At 37.8% G+C, this 14,816-nt stretch overlaps 1 protein-coding gene across 11 annotated transcripts in view; it reads left to right on the top strand.

Annotated features, from left to right (window-relative positions):
* The window catches only part of TUSC3 (tumor suppressor candidate 3), a 216,802-nt gene that overhangs the window by 93,259 nt on the left and 108,727 nt on the right, over window positions 1-14,816 (top strand). The window lies entirely within an intron of this gene.

The raw sequence follows: 14,816 nt of genomic DNA, 5'->3' as shown, positions 1-14,816 counted from the left end.
ATGGAAAAAATTTCAAGAACAAGTATTCAGATTATATTTTGTATTATAAATTAAGCCTCAAAGGGAGTTGTAGATTCATGGAGAAAGGCACCCGTCAACAGCAATGTTTTGTTTTGTTTTGTTTTTTTTAATTTAAAAAGTACGTGAATTGAATTCTCCGGGGTACTTCTGCATGTCAGTGTAATTTGGGACCATCTTGTGATACTGCTGTAATTTTTTTATAATCCATAGAATTATTGAAATGTTAATAACTATAATTTTAAAAGATTAGTGCTTTTCCTTTGTGAGACTTCTCTGCTATTTTTGTTTTCTTTAAGAAAAAGTGAAATTTTCTTCTAGAGCTAACACACTGAGATTCTCCAGTTGCTTTTCTTTGCTGAAAGGCTGGTGAATGAGCTATTGGCCTCCTCGTAAGCCCTCTTAGCAAATCACTCTGCTCTTCTTTCACACAGTCAGTTTATTCACAAATCTCAGAATTCAATTCTCACCTTCCTCAGTGGGAACATCAACCTCCTTGGCCAAATAAAGTTGTTAATTAAGACTACTCAGTACAATTCTCACCTCCCATAAGTGTTAACTCCAAACTTCCTTTATCAGATTGTACTATGAGGAATATTCTTCGTAATTGCTAAATCTTTTAGATGTATTCTACCACACAGTTACTCATCTTTTCCAGAATTCACTAAAAATTCTAAGAACAAAATATCTTCTTCCAAGGTTATTACTATGGTTCAGTAGAGGTAAGGAAAAACATCCTGGTGTTGGAAAATCAAAAAGTACATATGGAATCAGTCTGGGTGCACATATCATCAAAGGCTGGTAATACTAGAAATTAATATATTGTTGAATGTCAAATAAAAGAAGATATAATTAGTAATTGCAAAGACATTTTAAAGACGAGGGAGAATAAATTATTGCATTGATAGATATTAACTGGTTAATGTCTTTCCTTCTCTAAATAAATAAAATTATTATTTACTATGTATAAATTATTTGGGCAGTCCTAGGTTAAGTCGTCTATGTATGTAATATCTCTTGGCATTCTCACTGCTCTACATGGTAAGAGTTAAAAAAAAAAATCATTTCTTTAGATGAGCCTATCTAGGCTGAGAGGTTATACAGTTTTCCCAAAGTCACAGAGCTAATACCTGTCAGGGTTGGGATTTGTGACTCCTGAGCTAGTAAATTTAATGCTTTCCTTAAGTGTACATATTCATCATTGCTTTTATCCTGTGAACTGTAATTTGCATTTGGCTTTTGCATTCCCAACTAAGATTATTAGTCTTTTAGGGCAGGGATCCATCAGCCAGCATTTCTTAAACTCTTTAGATCATGAAAAGCTTTCATTCAGGTTAGCATTTCAAACAAGGGCAGGTGAGTTGAAGCTAGCTAGCCCACATCATGTGAAATAGTTCATCAGCCTTTTGTTTCACTATGGTGAAGTCACATCTCTTAGGAAATTCTATTCTAAGGGCAGCGCATAAGGTGAGAACTGTGTTTATCAATAGATAAAATCACCTTTTGCATCACTTAATGCACTTGTAAGTGCTTTCTAAATGGCTTTGGGTCTGCAACCCTTGTTTCTTCTAGTCCTTAGATAATTTCTCTATGGCCTTAATTCTTAGGTTTTTCAAATATGCCTGGCTACCTGGACAAAGTATTTCACTTTCTCAAAGACTATCAAACTCTCATGCCATTCACACATATTTTGCCTGGCTTGTCTAATACGTGAGGACTGTTTCAGACTTGATTGAATCCGTAGCAGTTTAATATAAATGACGTTCTAGGGTTATTGTTGAGCTCTGTCTAGTTTATTTTTTAATGTCTAAGGCATATGATATAACTTCATTGTACTAAATTTCTTCCTAGGTGTCTCTTCCCCAGGTTGGCTAATTCTGACTATTTTACAATAAATAGATGAATGTTTTCATGAACTTTGATTATCTGTGTGACATTGTAGCATTCTCTGAGCTCTATTTTCTGTATTATTTGTATATAAAGCCCAGTTTTAGTCATCCATCTTATAATTTGAAAGCTACAGAAAGTCGAAACAGTAGTATTAATACAAAGGCACCAGTCTACCCTTTCCTAAGATTCATAATTTTAATATTTTGTCACATTTGATTTTGCTCATCGACTTAAAGGAAGACACACAAGAGTTTTATGATTTTAAGTTTTATACCCTGGGAGATAGCCACTCAATTCGGAGAAGCTGCTCTGAAAAGATAGGGGAGGAGCCAGTAAATGTATGTTTTAGCTGAGAAATGCATGCAGTGAGGCACACAGTTTGGTAAAAGATTACTGCTCATCCCGAAGAACAGATATCTCAAGTTAATGATTTAGTGCTTTTCTGCTTCTGGGAAGATTCAAGAATCTGGTCATTGAAATTCTTCCTGAATTTCAGTGGTCTGACTACTTAAGGGCCTGTTTATCCAAAGCACAGGGCTCCTGGGCATTTTTCATCCTGAATTCTTCTCCGTGGTAGTGTCAGTGGGTGACTGCTGTGGTTACAGTTTAACTCTTGAAGAACAGGGTGATGAGAGATGTTCTTTGTGTTTCTCTGTTCAGTCTTTTAAGTATAAGTAAAAAATCAGTCAGTCAGTTCAGTCAGTCAGTCAGTTCACTCGCTCAGTCATGTCCAACTCTTTGTGACCCCGTGGACTGTAGCATACCAGGCTTCCCTGTCCATCACCAACTCCCAGAGCCTACTCAAACTCATGTCCATTGTTTCGATGATGACATCCAGCCATTTCATCCTCTGTTGTCCCCTTCTCCTCCTGCCTTCAATCCTTCCCAGCATCAGGGTCTTTTCAAATGAGTCCAATCATCGCATCAGGTGGCCAAAGTATTGGAGTTTCAGCTTCAGCATGGTCCTTCCAATGAATATTCAGAACTGATTGCCTTTAGGATGTATCTCCTTGCAGTCCAAGGGACTATCAAGAGTCTTCTCCAACACCACAGTTCAAAAACATCAATTCTTCAGCACTTAGCTGTCATAGTCCAACCCTCACATCCATGCATGACCACTGGAAAAACCATAGCCTTGACTAGATGGACCTTTGTTGACAAAGTAATGTCTCTACTTTTTTAATACACTGTCTAGGTTGGTCAGTTTTTCTTCCATGGAGCAAGCATCTTTTAGGTTCATGGTTGCAGTCACAATCTGCAATGATTTTGGAGTCCAAGAAAATAAAGTCTGTCACTGTTTCCATTGTTTCCCCAACTATTTGCCGTGAAGTGATGGGACCAGATGCCATGATCTTAGTTTTCTGAATGTGGAGTTTTAACCCAACTTCTTCACATTCCTTTCACTTTCATCAAGAGGCTCTTTAGTTCTTCACTGTCTGCCGTAAGCATGGTGTCATCTGCATATCTGAGATTATTGATATTTTTCCTGGCAATCTTGATTCCAGCTTGTGCTTCATCCAGCCTTGCATTTTGCATTGATGTACTCTGCATATAAGTTAAATAATCAGGGTGATAGTATACAGCCTTGACATTCTCCTTTCCCAATTTGGAACCAGTCTGTTGTTCCATGTCCAGTTCTAACTGTTGCTTCTTGACCTGTGTACAGATATCTCAGGAGGCAAGTCAGGTGGTGTGGTGTTCCCATCTCTTTCAGAATTTTCCACATTTTGTTGTGATACACACAGTCAAAGGTTTTGGCATAGTCAGTAAAGCAAAAGTAGATGGCTTTCTGGAACGCTCTCGCTTATTCAATGATCCAGTGGATGTTGACAGTTTGATCTCTGGTTCCTCTGCCGTTTCTAAATCCAGCTTGAACATCTGGAAGTTCACGGTTCATGTGCTGTTGAAGCCTGGCTTGGAGAATTTTGAGCATTACTTTGCTAGCGTGTGAGATAAGTGCGATTGTGTGGACCTTCAATGCCAAACATTCTTTGGCATTGCCTTTCTTTGGGATTGGAGTGAAAACTGGCCTTTTCCAGTCCTGTGGCCACTGCTGAGTTTTCCAGATTTTGCTGGCATATTGAATGCAGCATGTTGGGCTGCATATTGCTGGCTTATTGGGCTTCCCTGATAGCTGAGTTGGTAAAGAATCCACCTGCAGTGCAGGAGACCGTGGTTCGATTTCTGGGTCAGGAAGATCCACTGGAGAAGGGAAAGGCTTCCCACTCCAATATTCTGGCCTGGAGAATTTCACGGGGTTGCAAAGAGGCGGACACGACTGAGCGACTTTCACCTTTCACTTTCACTTTGAAAGCACTTTCACAGTATCATCTGATTTGAAATAGCTCAATTGGAATTCCATCACCTTCACTAACTTTGTTCGTAGTGATGCTTCCTAAGGCCCACTTGACTTTGCATTCCAGGATGTCTGGCTCTAGGTGAGTGTTCACACCATCGTGGTTATCTGGGTCATGAAGATTTTTTTTCCCCTATAGTTCTGTGTATTCATGCCACCTCTTCTTAGTATCTTCTGCTTCTGTTAGGTCCATACCACTTCTGTCCTTTATTGTGCTCATCTTTGCATGAAATGTTCCCTTGGTGTCTCTAATTTTCTTGAAGAGATCTCTAGTCCTTTCCCATTCTATTGTTTGCCTCTATTTCTTTGCATTGATCTCTGAGGAAGGCTTTCTTATTGCTACTTGCTTTTCTTTGGAACTCTGCATTCAAATGGGCATATCTTTTTTTTTTTCTCTCTCTCCTTTGCCTTTCGCTTCTCTTCTTTTCTCAGCCATTTGTAAGGCCTCCTCAGACAACCATTTTGCTTCTTTCCATTTCTTTTTCTTGGGGATGGTCTTGATTACTGCCCCCTGTACATTGCTAGGGCTTCCCTGGTAGGTCAGACGGTAAAGCCTCTGCCTACAATGCAGGAGATCCTGGTTCGATCCCTGGGTTGGGAAGATCCCCTGGAGAAGAAAATGGCAACCTACTCCAGTACTCTTGCCTGGAAAATCCCATGGACCAAGGAGCCTGGTGGGCTACAGTCCATGGGCTCCTAAAGAGTCGGACAGGACTGTACACTGTCAGGAACCTCTGTCCATAGTTCTTCAGGCATTCTTCCTCCCTGCCTTTGGGTGGGGAGGGGTCTGTATGCAGCTGGCTAGCTCTCCTTTGGTGTTTGCTCAATCCTTTGTTCTGTGAGTGGGCCAGGCTGAGCATTAGGTTGTTATGCTAGAGCCTTTGGCCGGAAAGTTCTCTTTTCCGCAGTTGTGGTTAGGCATGAATTCCCCCACATACCCCGCTGTGGATGGGTTTCCTACTGTGTGAAAACTTCTCATTCACGACTCCCTGCCTAGGATAGATTTCTATCCCTAACTCTTTTGTCTCTCTTTTTGTCTTTTATATTTTGTCCTGCCTCCTTTAGAAGAGAATGGACTGCCTTTTTTGGGTGCCTGGTGTCCTCCACCAGTGTTCAGAAGTTGTTTTGTGGAAGTTGCTCAGCATTCAAATGATTTTTGATGAATTTGTGAGGGAGAAGGTGATCTCCCCGTCCTATTCTGCCATCTTGAAGCAGATGGGTCATGTACCAGCAAATATAGACATCATGAAATATCACCACTAAATATTTAAGTTTGCATATTTTAATATGACATTCTTACATAATCAGAATAACATCATTTTTAAATGAGTTGACATTAGTTCAATAATACAGTCTGCTTTTTCTTTTTTAAGGAATTCAGACAACTTGCCTTGTATATTGTTTCATGATCTGGATTTACTTGTTTCCTCATGATTAAACTCAGTGACTAATTTTTACACAAGTACGATAGCAATTATCTGTGTACTTCTTACTGCATTGTATCAGGAGGCATATAATGTTCACTTCAATTCAGTCACTCAGTCATGTCTGACTCTTTGCAACCCCATGGACTGCAGCACACCACGCCTCCCTGTCCATCCCTGACTCTCGGAGCTTGCTGACTCATTTCCATTGAGTTGGTGATGCCATCCAACCATCTCATCCTCTGTCATCTCCTCCTTCTGTCTTCAGTCTTTCCCAGCATCAGTGTCTTCTCCAGTGAGTCAGTTCTTCACATCAGGTGGCCAAAAGTATTGGAGTTTCAGCTTCAGCATCAGTCCTTCTGATGAACACTCAGGACTGATCTCCTTTAGGATAGACTGGTTCTGTCTCCTTGCAATCCAAGGGACTCTCAAGAGTCTTCTCCAACATCACAGTTCAAAAGCATCAATTCTTCGATGCTCAGCTTCCTTTATAGTCTAACTCTCACATCCATACATGACTGCTGGAAAAACGATAGCTTTCGCTAGATATAATGTTAGTTCTTTTAGATACCAAAGGTGAAATCGATTACTTGATCACAGTGGGGATCCCTGCATCTTTCTGTTGTACAAGTATATCCTTCCCTGGTAATAAGTGTTAGCAGGAGGTGAATAGGTTAAGAGGGGAGAATACTTAAAAATTATGTAACTATCCTATTTCTTGGTACTTTACTCAGCGATCGTAACATCCATTGATAATCTCTGCCTGAATTTGGTGTTTCATTGATTATTGTGAATGGTGATTTTGAACATTCTGTCTTTGCATCTGCGTTAATTGGTTAGTATTTGTCTATAAAGGAGAGCTCTTCCTTCCTCCATTTTCCCCTTGGAGTATCTCTACTCAAAGATTCTTGTTTATTCACTAACCCATTACTGTGATTATTCTTCTTCACTCTTCAAGTTGCCCTAAATTTCCAATGGAAACCAACTCCCATGTCATTGAATGCCTCTGTTAGTCTTTGCTTTCTGGCTCAGTAAAATATTCTAAGCCTACATTATACTTATTCGTGGAACTGAAAGAAGCATTTTTTTTTTTTTTTTGAGGAGTCCTTCCTCCTTTTGTTGGAAACAGTGTTTAGAAAGCAACACCTGGGTAAGTTACACTCTTTCCTGTTGAGATAGTATCATTGTTTTCAGACCTTTTTAATATAGTTAAGATGTGTGTACATATGTGTGTGTATGTATGTGTCATATAAATTAATAAAGACATAACTTACGACTTTAATTGGATATCTCCTCTTCCAAGCTAATACTGTAGGGTTTTTCCTGTATTTTCCTCATTCTAAGTTTTATCTGCTTTCTACAAATTGAAACCCTGGATCCCACCAATATTACGTATTTGGTCATTTGGTCTCTCATTACGTATTTATAAAATAGTTGGAGAATTTCAACGCCAGTATGATCTCTGAAAACAAATTATGGACTGGAGTCTCTATGCCGTTCCTTTCTTTTACCTACATTATGTGTCAGTTTTCTTAGCATACACCCTTTAAGCTTTCTTGTATGTTTGTGTTACCATTTTTCTTGAGAACAAAAATTCTACTGACATAAACTGAGTTGTATGTGCATGTTATATACAGTTTAGTATCTCTTACGTTCATATACATTTTTGATGTAAGATATGTGTTGGGATCATATATTCATGTTAGAATAGTTTTCTAAGGAAAAAATAGATGCACAGAAAACATAGTGTAATGGACACAACATCTTTATCATAGAAGTAGTGAACTGTACAGAGCCAGTTACAAAATGGTAGTGAATCTTCAGCCCTTCAGAGGCATTGGGTCTATTTAATATATTTCCATATATTAAGTAGTATCCTGAATACGTGTGGCACAACCAGAGGGAAGTCACTGTTGAAATCTTTGTGCAGCATGTTGTTTACCAACTTTTCTCTCTTCAGGATACCAGGACCATAAGTAGTGGGTGGTTCTGCTCACCCCAGATCTCTCTCTATATATATTATCATCTGTAGAGATTAACTGGGGCTTCCCTGATAGCTCAATTGGTAAGAATCCACCTGTAGTGCGGGAGACCCTGGTTTGATTCCTGGGTTGGGAAGATCTGCTGACAAAGGGATAGGCTACCAACTCCAGTATTCTTGGGCTTCCCTTGTGGCTCAGCAGGTAAAAAATCCACCTGCAATTTGGAAGACCTGGGTTGGGAAGATCCCCTGGAGAAGGGAAAGGCTACCCACTCCAGTATTAATTTGATGTTTTATGAAGACATACTCTGATGTATCTATGCAATATATAAGTAGCTGTTGTTCAGCCACTGAAGTCATGTCCAACTCTTTTTGAACCCATGGACTGCAGCACACCAGGCTTCCCTGTCCTTCACTGTCTTCCAGAGTTTGCTCAAACTCATGTCCATTGAGTCGGTGATGCTATCGAACCATTTCATCCTTTGCTGCCTCTTCCCCTTTTGAATTAAATCTTTATAATTTTATAATTCAATCTTTATAATTCATCATAAACATATAACTGTAAAAAACATACATTGGGATTTTGATATCTGTTACTTTATAGGAAATTTGATTAACCTTAAAAAGAGAAACCATGTTTCTTTAAAAATCCCTTCAAGGGATAAAAAGATAAAATATACATTCATCATGGGAGCTGTGTTAGTATATACGACTATAGATGAGCTAATAATACTTGATGATAATACAAAATGTTATAGCATTTGGGTTAAGTGATTTTTTTTTCTTGTTTTCATAATAAAAGATTGGAAAGATTTCATAGAAGAGCTTTATCAGACCTGTGCCCTGCAGTTGCTGCGTAAGCCTTTCTGGATGCTTGGCCACAACTTGACTGCCCTCTTCAGGCTGCATGTGAATGGATTAGAAACGTTTACAATGTACCCTCCATTCATGGTGTTGCATCTCTGATGTTCCTATGAACTATTAAAAAAGAAAATACTTTTTAGCTAACAGTGTTGGAAAAGTGCTTATTTAAGTGTTTGGAGCATTTTCAGTTTTCAGCTTTCAGTTTCAGGAAACAGTGAAGTTGGTAGGATTCTTATAAGTACTAGTGATGGCTTTGCTCATTAGAATAAGCTGACACAAGTCTTTGCAAGAAGCCAGTGACTTCCTTTGTCATTAGTTAGGCTTAAGCGTGAAGAAGTTGGAAAATGGAGGGATAAGAGGTAATGGAGTTAAGTTTAGAGAACAGGGTTTATGTTATTGGACATATGTTAATATTTGCACATTCCTTCTACCAAGTCTTATATTGTAAATAGATATTATCAACGTTGAAATATGTATTTCTTAGGCTTATTGAATTACTTTTCACGACAGACATATCTGGTTTCTAGTCCTATTGCTACTAAATTATATTCAACAGAAGAAAGCCCCATTTATCTTGTCAGTATTAAATTTTCACTAAGTATTGTATTTGTGTTGAAAAAAATGTAATTTTCTCAGCTCCCCTGGAATTCTTTATTCCAGCCAGATGGATTCCTAACTAAAAGCAAAATGTGTAGAAAATTTTGCTGGTTGTTTCGGCATGTTAGATGCTAAAGGAGTATGTGTACGAAACAGGTCATATCTTCATTTATATACTATTTTAATAGCCTCGTAGATTTTCCCAACTAGACCATTATAGTAACATTCAAGGTGGTTTAAAAACATTTATTTTCTCCTCCTATAATACATTATGCCCTCTCCTGCCAATTACAGCTTTCTTAATCAACATTTTACATAATGAACTTCTTTCAAAACACTCAGTAGCTGTTCACTATTTACAGAGTAAAGTTAAGATCTTGTGTATCTTTCTCTTGGAAGAGAGGTATCAGTTTCTTCTTTCCTATTTTCTGACATGAAACTTATATTCTATTATTTAACTACATAATACACATTTCAGACTGGGTAGTGTTTGTTTATACTCTTCTCTTCCCTTGATATCCTCTTCCTGTCCTTCCTTGCTTACTATTTAGCCCTTCCATTCTTTCTTGAATATTTTCACATTCACACTTTTGTATAGCACCTGCAGTCTGCAGTTTTTTTTAAGTATATGTATCTCCTTTGTATGTTTGTGTGTGTCTTTTCTATTCTCTAACAAGCATCTTAGAGGTGGAGACTGTGATGTATCTTTTATTATTTGCATAACATATGAAAACACTGAATACATATTATTGATGATTAAGATGTACATTCTGTATTGCATGTGAAATTGATATTAGATGATATGATATTAGATGCTTTAGTCATTATAATCTTTCAAGTCAAGACCACTATTCCTTTAACAAATAGCATGTATTTGTGATGGTATATGGTGTAAGGTATTCCTTTTTTTCATCCTAAAGTACAGTGAAGCAGATTGATCTTGAAAGGGACATTGATCTGTGACATTAATCTGACTAAGCAGGCTTTTAGTCAGACTCTCCAGATTTCACAATCTCTAATTTAGACTTACTTAGGGTGTGTGGGGTTGTATGTGTATTGTGTATATACACAGACTCTTTAGGAAATTATATTATTCATCATCAAACCTTAAATGCCTGTTTTGGACTAGGTCTTAGCCACCGAAGAATCCATGCATAAACAGAAAATGCATAAACAGAACAATATGTACATAAATAGTGCTGCACAGTAGCTGAGAAACCGTCGAGATTTGAAGGGGGGCATTTTGGAGCAAGCTTTCTGAAAGAACGGAGGACATTTTAAGCAAAGGATTTAATACTTTAAATCTTAAAGAATGAACACGGGGTGTCATACAACAGAGAGACCCTTTGAATGTGTGGTTTGTTCATATGGACATAGATTGCAGATGTAAATTGTGGAGACGTTGTGTTCTATTCTGCCCAGGGTCTTCGTTATGTAGGCAGTTTTCTAGGACTTTGGAGCAGAGGATAGAACCCACGGTTGATTATTGGAAATTAAACTGAGAATGTGGACAGTATGGAAACAGAGTTTGACAGCGAAATGAATCCATCTTCTTTGGCTTCTCAGTACCACTTATCACATCTTCTTGTTTTAGTTTTTTCAGAGTATTTCTGATTATCTGACATTTTGTGTGTACTTGGATGAGGCATCTTTTTTTCATGGAATGTATTATTCTTGAGGTCAGGGCCCTTCCATTTATTATCCATTCCTTCATTACCTGACACATTGTGGGCACCAAAATATATTTGTGGACTGAATGAATGTATACCTAATAGAATCTAATAGGTCTGCGGTAGGTTATCACATGATGAGGGAAAAGTTCAAGATTATCCTAGTCATATCATCCCTTAAGATCTTATACACAGATGTTGAATACTAACATTTGATTGTTCTCTTCCTGTTTTTCAAAATGAAGCATTTTCATTTCTTAGAATATCATCATCGTAAGAATGTCAGTTTTTGAAGATTTACCATTTCCCTGTTTTGCTTTAAAATTTAAAATGTGTTTTTGTGAAAATGTTCCTTTGTGTAAAAATAACCTGTTTTCTTAATTGTAATGCCATCCTTTTAATGATTTATGTATTTTTTTTAATGGGAGCACTGTTCTCTTAAGGTTTATCAGTCTGCAGAAATGTTCAGTGAATCATCAGTGCCAATTCACTGTATGATGTTACTATACATATTTTCTTTGAAAATAATTGGTGAATTTGTTATTGTTTCATTGCTCTGTCATGTCTGACTCTTTGCAACCCCATGGACTGCAGCCCACCAGGCTCCTCTGTCCATGTGATCCTCTAGGCAATAAAACTGGAGTGAGTTGCCATTTCCTTCTCCAGGGGATCTTCCTGACCCACGGATTGAATCCTCGTCTTCTGCATTGGTAGGGGGCTTCTTTACCACTTAGCCTCCAGGGAAGCCCCCAATATTATATTCCATATGACAAAAATCATATCAGATTTTAGAGCTCATATTCGTCCTAACTCTGTTTTCATTTAGGATTGGAAGAGAAGCTGTGAGGTAGTATTTGTTTAAACAGCATGTTCCCATTTATATCACAGCTTCAGTTCATCAGCATCTTAAATTCTTTCTCTAGTGTCTCATGCCTGCTACTCCTGCTCCCTGAGATGTTCTTTCTTGACCTCTTTGCAGCGATGGATTTTTCTCTTCCTTGGAATTTGAACATTAATGTCCCTTCATCTGAGAAGCTTTTTATGACCGTGTCATCTAAGTAGATCTTCCATTGTTTTCTGTAATACAATTCTGTGTAATTTTTCTCTCAGTATATATTTTAGCTTTGAATGATTTTCTCTCATTTGGTTGGTTGTTTATTATATGTCTCCTCAGTAAAACCTCAACTCCATGAAAGCAGACCTTGGAACCTTGGAGATTAGCTCACTTTTTGCTATTAGGTGCTCATGTTAAATGTTACTTAGGCACCAAAGCTTTACAAGCTTCTATTTCATTGAACAGATTCAAAATATATATAGTACAGCTTTCTGCCTGCTGAGCATAATGCAGTTTCAGGCTGATGTTTACAGTGGTAGATATTTTGGACTGTTTTACCATAAAACGTGCCCGTAAGGTCTTTATGCTAAATGATCTCAGATAGGTCTTTATGCTAAATGACCGAAGATAAAAGCTTTGTTTGCTTTTTAGCTCTCTTAAATAGATATATTTCGATCATAGCAATATTATGTGGCTCCTTGTTAATAAAAAAGGGCCTAGACTATCCCTAGCCCTTGCATTCACCTGTTTGCACAGTTAGCCATAGGCAATTTGTTATTCCTTTATTTTTTCTTTCTTTCTTTTTTTAATCTCTAAAGGTTACTTTTGTATATTTCATACAGTACACCTAGTCTTTACATTTCTGGCTCTAACAAGTGAGGATTTAACTCATCTCACCTCTTGTCATTTTTATAGCTTTTTTGTTTTACTATTATAAAAGTAAATAGCATCCTTCTATTACTTATTCATAAGTGATATCTCTTGATTCCATAAGTTGCAGGTTAGCAAGTACAACCTCTCCTCCCCTCTTACCCAGCAAATCCTGTTACCTCTATCTCTATATTGTCATCGTTGATAGCACTGTCATCGTTGATAGGCCATCATTATGTCTGTCTGTAGGTTGACTTATTGTTTCCACATAAATAACATCAGTTGCAAAGTAGTAGGTTTTTATTATGGTTCCTTTTCTACAGTGTCGTGCTGTTGCTTATAACTCTACTTCTGTGTAAAAGAAAATGTTCAAAATAATTAATTTTTCCCATCACCTATTAATCTAGATAATGATAAATTTTAATTTTCTTCTTACTTAGACCTTGCCTTTTATATTCATTTTGTTGTCATCATTCTTACTGTTGTGGGACCAAATATGTCTCCCTACAGTCTTTGATATCGTCCAACGCTTTCTAATTATAATGGTTGCTTAGAATGTATTCTGTTCTTCATCTTGAGGTCCAATTAAATTCCTGTTCTGATTTGTATTTCACAGCTTTGTAGTCGGATCGCAGCTTTCTTACACATCTGCCTTTCCTCCTGCACCATATCCTGCCTAGTCATCCTTTTTTTTTTCTTTTTCTTACAGTTCCTTTATTATATTCTCAGGTTTTCTCATTTTTTCCATTCCTAGTACCTTTCTATTAATTATATCTTAAGGTACTTTCACATGACTTACCTTTCTTCACATGACTTATATTTCTTCAAACATGTTTATTTCAGACTTCATCAGTTGTTTGGCTTGATGTAATTCTAGATGGAAAACAGCACGCCCTCAAAACTCTACAGCCGTGTTCTGCAGGCACCGAGCGCTGCCGATAGCCGGTCCAGTCCCCGTCTCACTGTTTGCCCTTGTTAAATACTTTTCTCTTCAGAAAGTTTTTAGGACCTTCTTTTTATCCATAACATTCTAAAGTATCACAACATGTTGGTCTTATTCCACTTATTCAGAATCTGGCAAGTAATTTAATTTGAATACTTAGTCCCTTTAATTGTATTATGTTTCCAGAAATACTTCCTTTGTCTCTTCTCTTTCTGGAGTTCTTTCTGTTTGAAAGTTGGATTTATTGGATTAAATATCTAGGTCCCTTTCTCCTTCCTGCCCCCAATATAGTCTACCTGTGTCCTTTTTGTTCTGTGAATTTTATTTAACTCTGTATTTAATTTGAGAAATCATACTTCCTCTTTAAAGTGCCCTCTCAGTTTATTTGCTCTTTTTTTTATATGGCATTGCTATTTTTTTATGACTACTGTTGGGAAAAGCAGTCAACCATGGGCTGTGATCATCCCGCCTGTTCTTGCTGGGCACGCCAAGAAAGCAAAGGATTGTGTGTGCAGTGACAAGCCTTAAGGAGTGGCGTTATGTCTTTCCCCAAAGCACGGAGTTGGTCATCATGTACTAGAAAAACAGTAGTCCCCAAACTCGGTAGCACAGTCCTGTAACCCAGTCAGCTGTGTGTGTGGACATCCAGGAAGGGCCTTTTGTGTCATCCCGTGAACTTGGGGGCACAGGGATACAAACAAGAAGAATAAAGTCCTCTAGGTCTCTGACCCTGAGTCTTGTGGCTTCTGCCAGCACCCAAGACAGTAACAGGCTGGCTTGTCGGCAAGACGAAACCTCCAACCCAGCAGCTTTGTGCTTCTTATCCAGTATTTTCCTAGGTTCTTCTGCACTGCTGTCTTCTTGGAGATTGTAATTTCGTCCATCAAAACTTTTCCACTAGCCTTACGTTTTCCAGATATTCCTTGAAATCTCTTTATCTGCTGCTGACTCCTTTCCAAGTTTTTTTGTGATTGTAGGATTAGACCTTTTTCTATCTATACTTCTTTGGGGGAGGGACTCACCATATCTCCTGTGAAGAGTCAACTACATGGAAGAAGCTCCCTCTCCTTTTTTTAAGTTTTAGCAATCACTGTTGCTTCATTTTCCATGACTGTGCGTACATCCTTTTGCAACCAGCCTTTCCTTATTTCTCCTCCATGTCTATGTCAAAAAATAGAGCTTCTGTATCTGGCGTATCAACAAAATGTCCAATACAAATGAATTCAAAATAAGAGTAAATATGCTCTTAGAGGAGGGCTTGTTTGTGGCATTTGGTTTAGCTACTCAAATCTTTGCTTACTTTTAGGTGCAAACGTAAATGCATTTTTAAATAGATGGAATACATAAAGGTGGAGCATAACTGATATT

The sequence above is a fragment of the Bos indicus genome, chromosome 27 (assembly GCF_029378745.1).
Source record: "Bos indicus isolate NIAB-ARS_2022 breed Sahiwal x Tharparkar chromosome 27, NIAB-ARS_B.indTharparkar_mat_pri_1.0, whole genome shotgun sequence".
NCBI classification, from domain to species: domain Eukaryota; kingdom Metazoa; phylum Chordata; class Mammalia; order Artiodactyla; family Bovidae; genus Bos; species Bos indicus.
The sequence above is the reverse complement of the archived record's forward strand: the minus strand, read 5'-3'. Positions and strand labels throughout refer to the sequence as shown.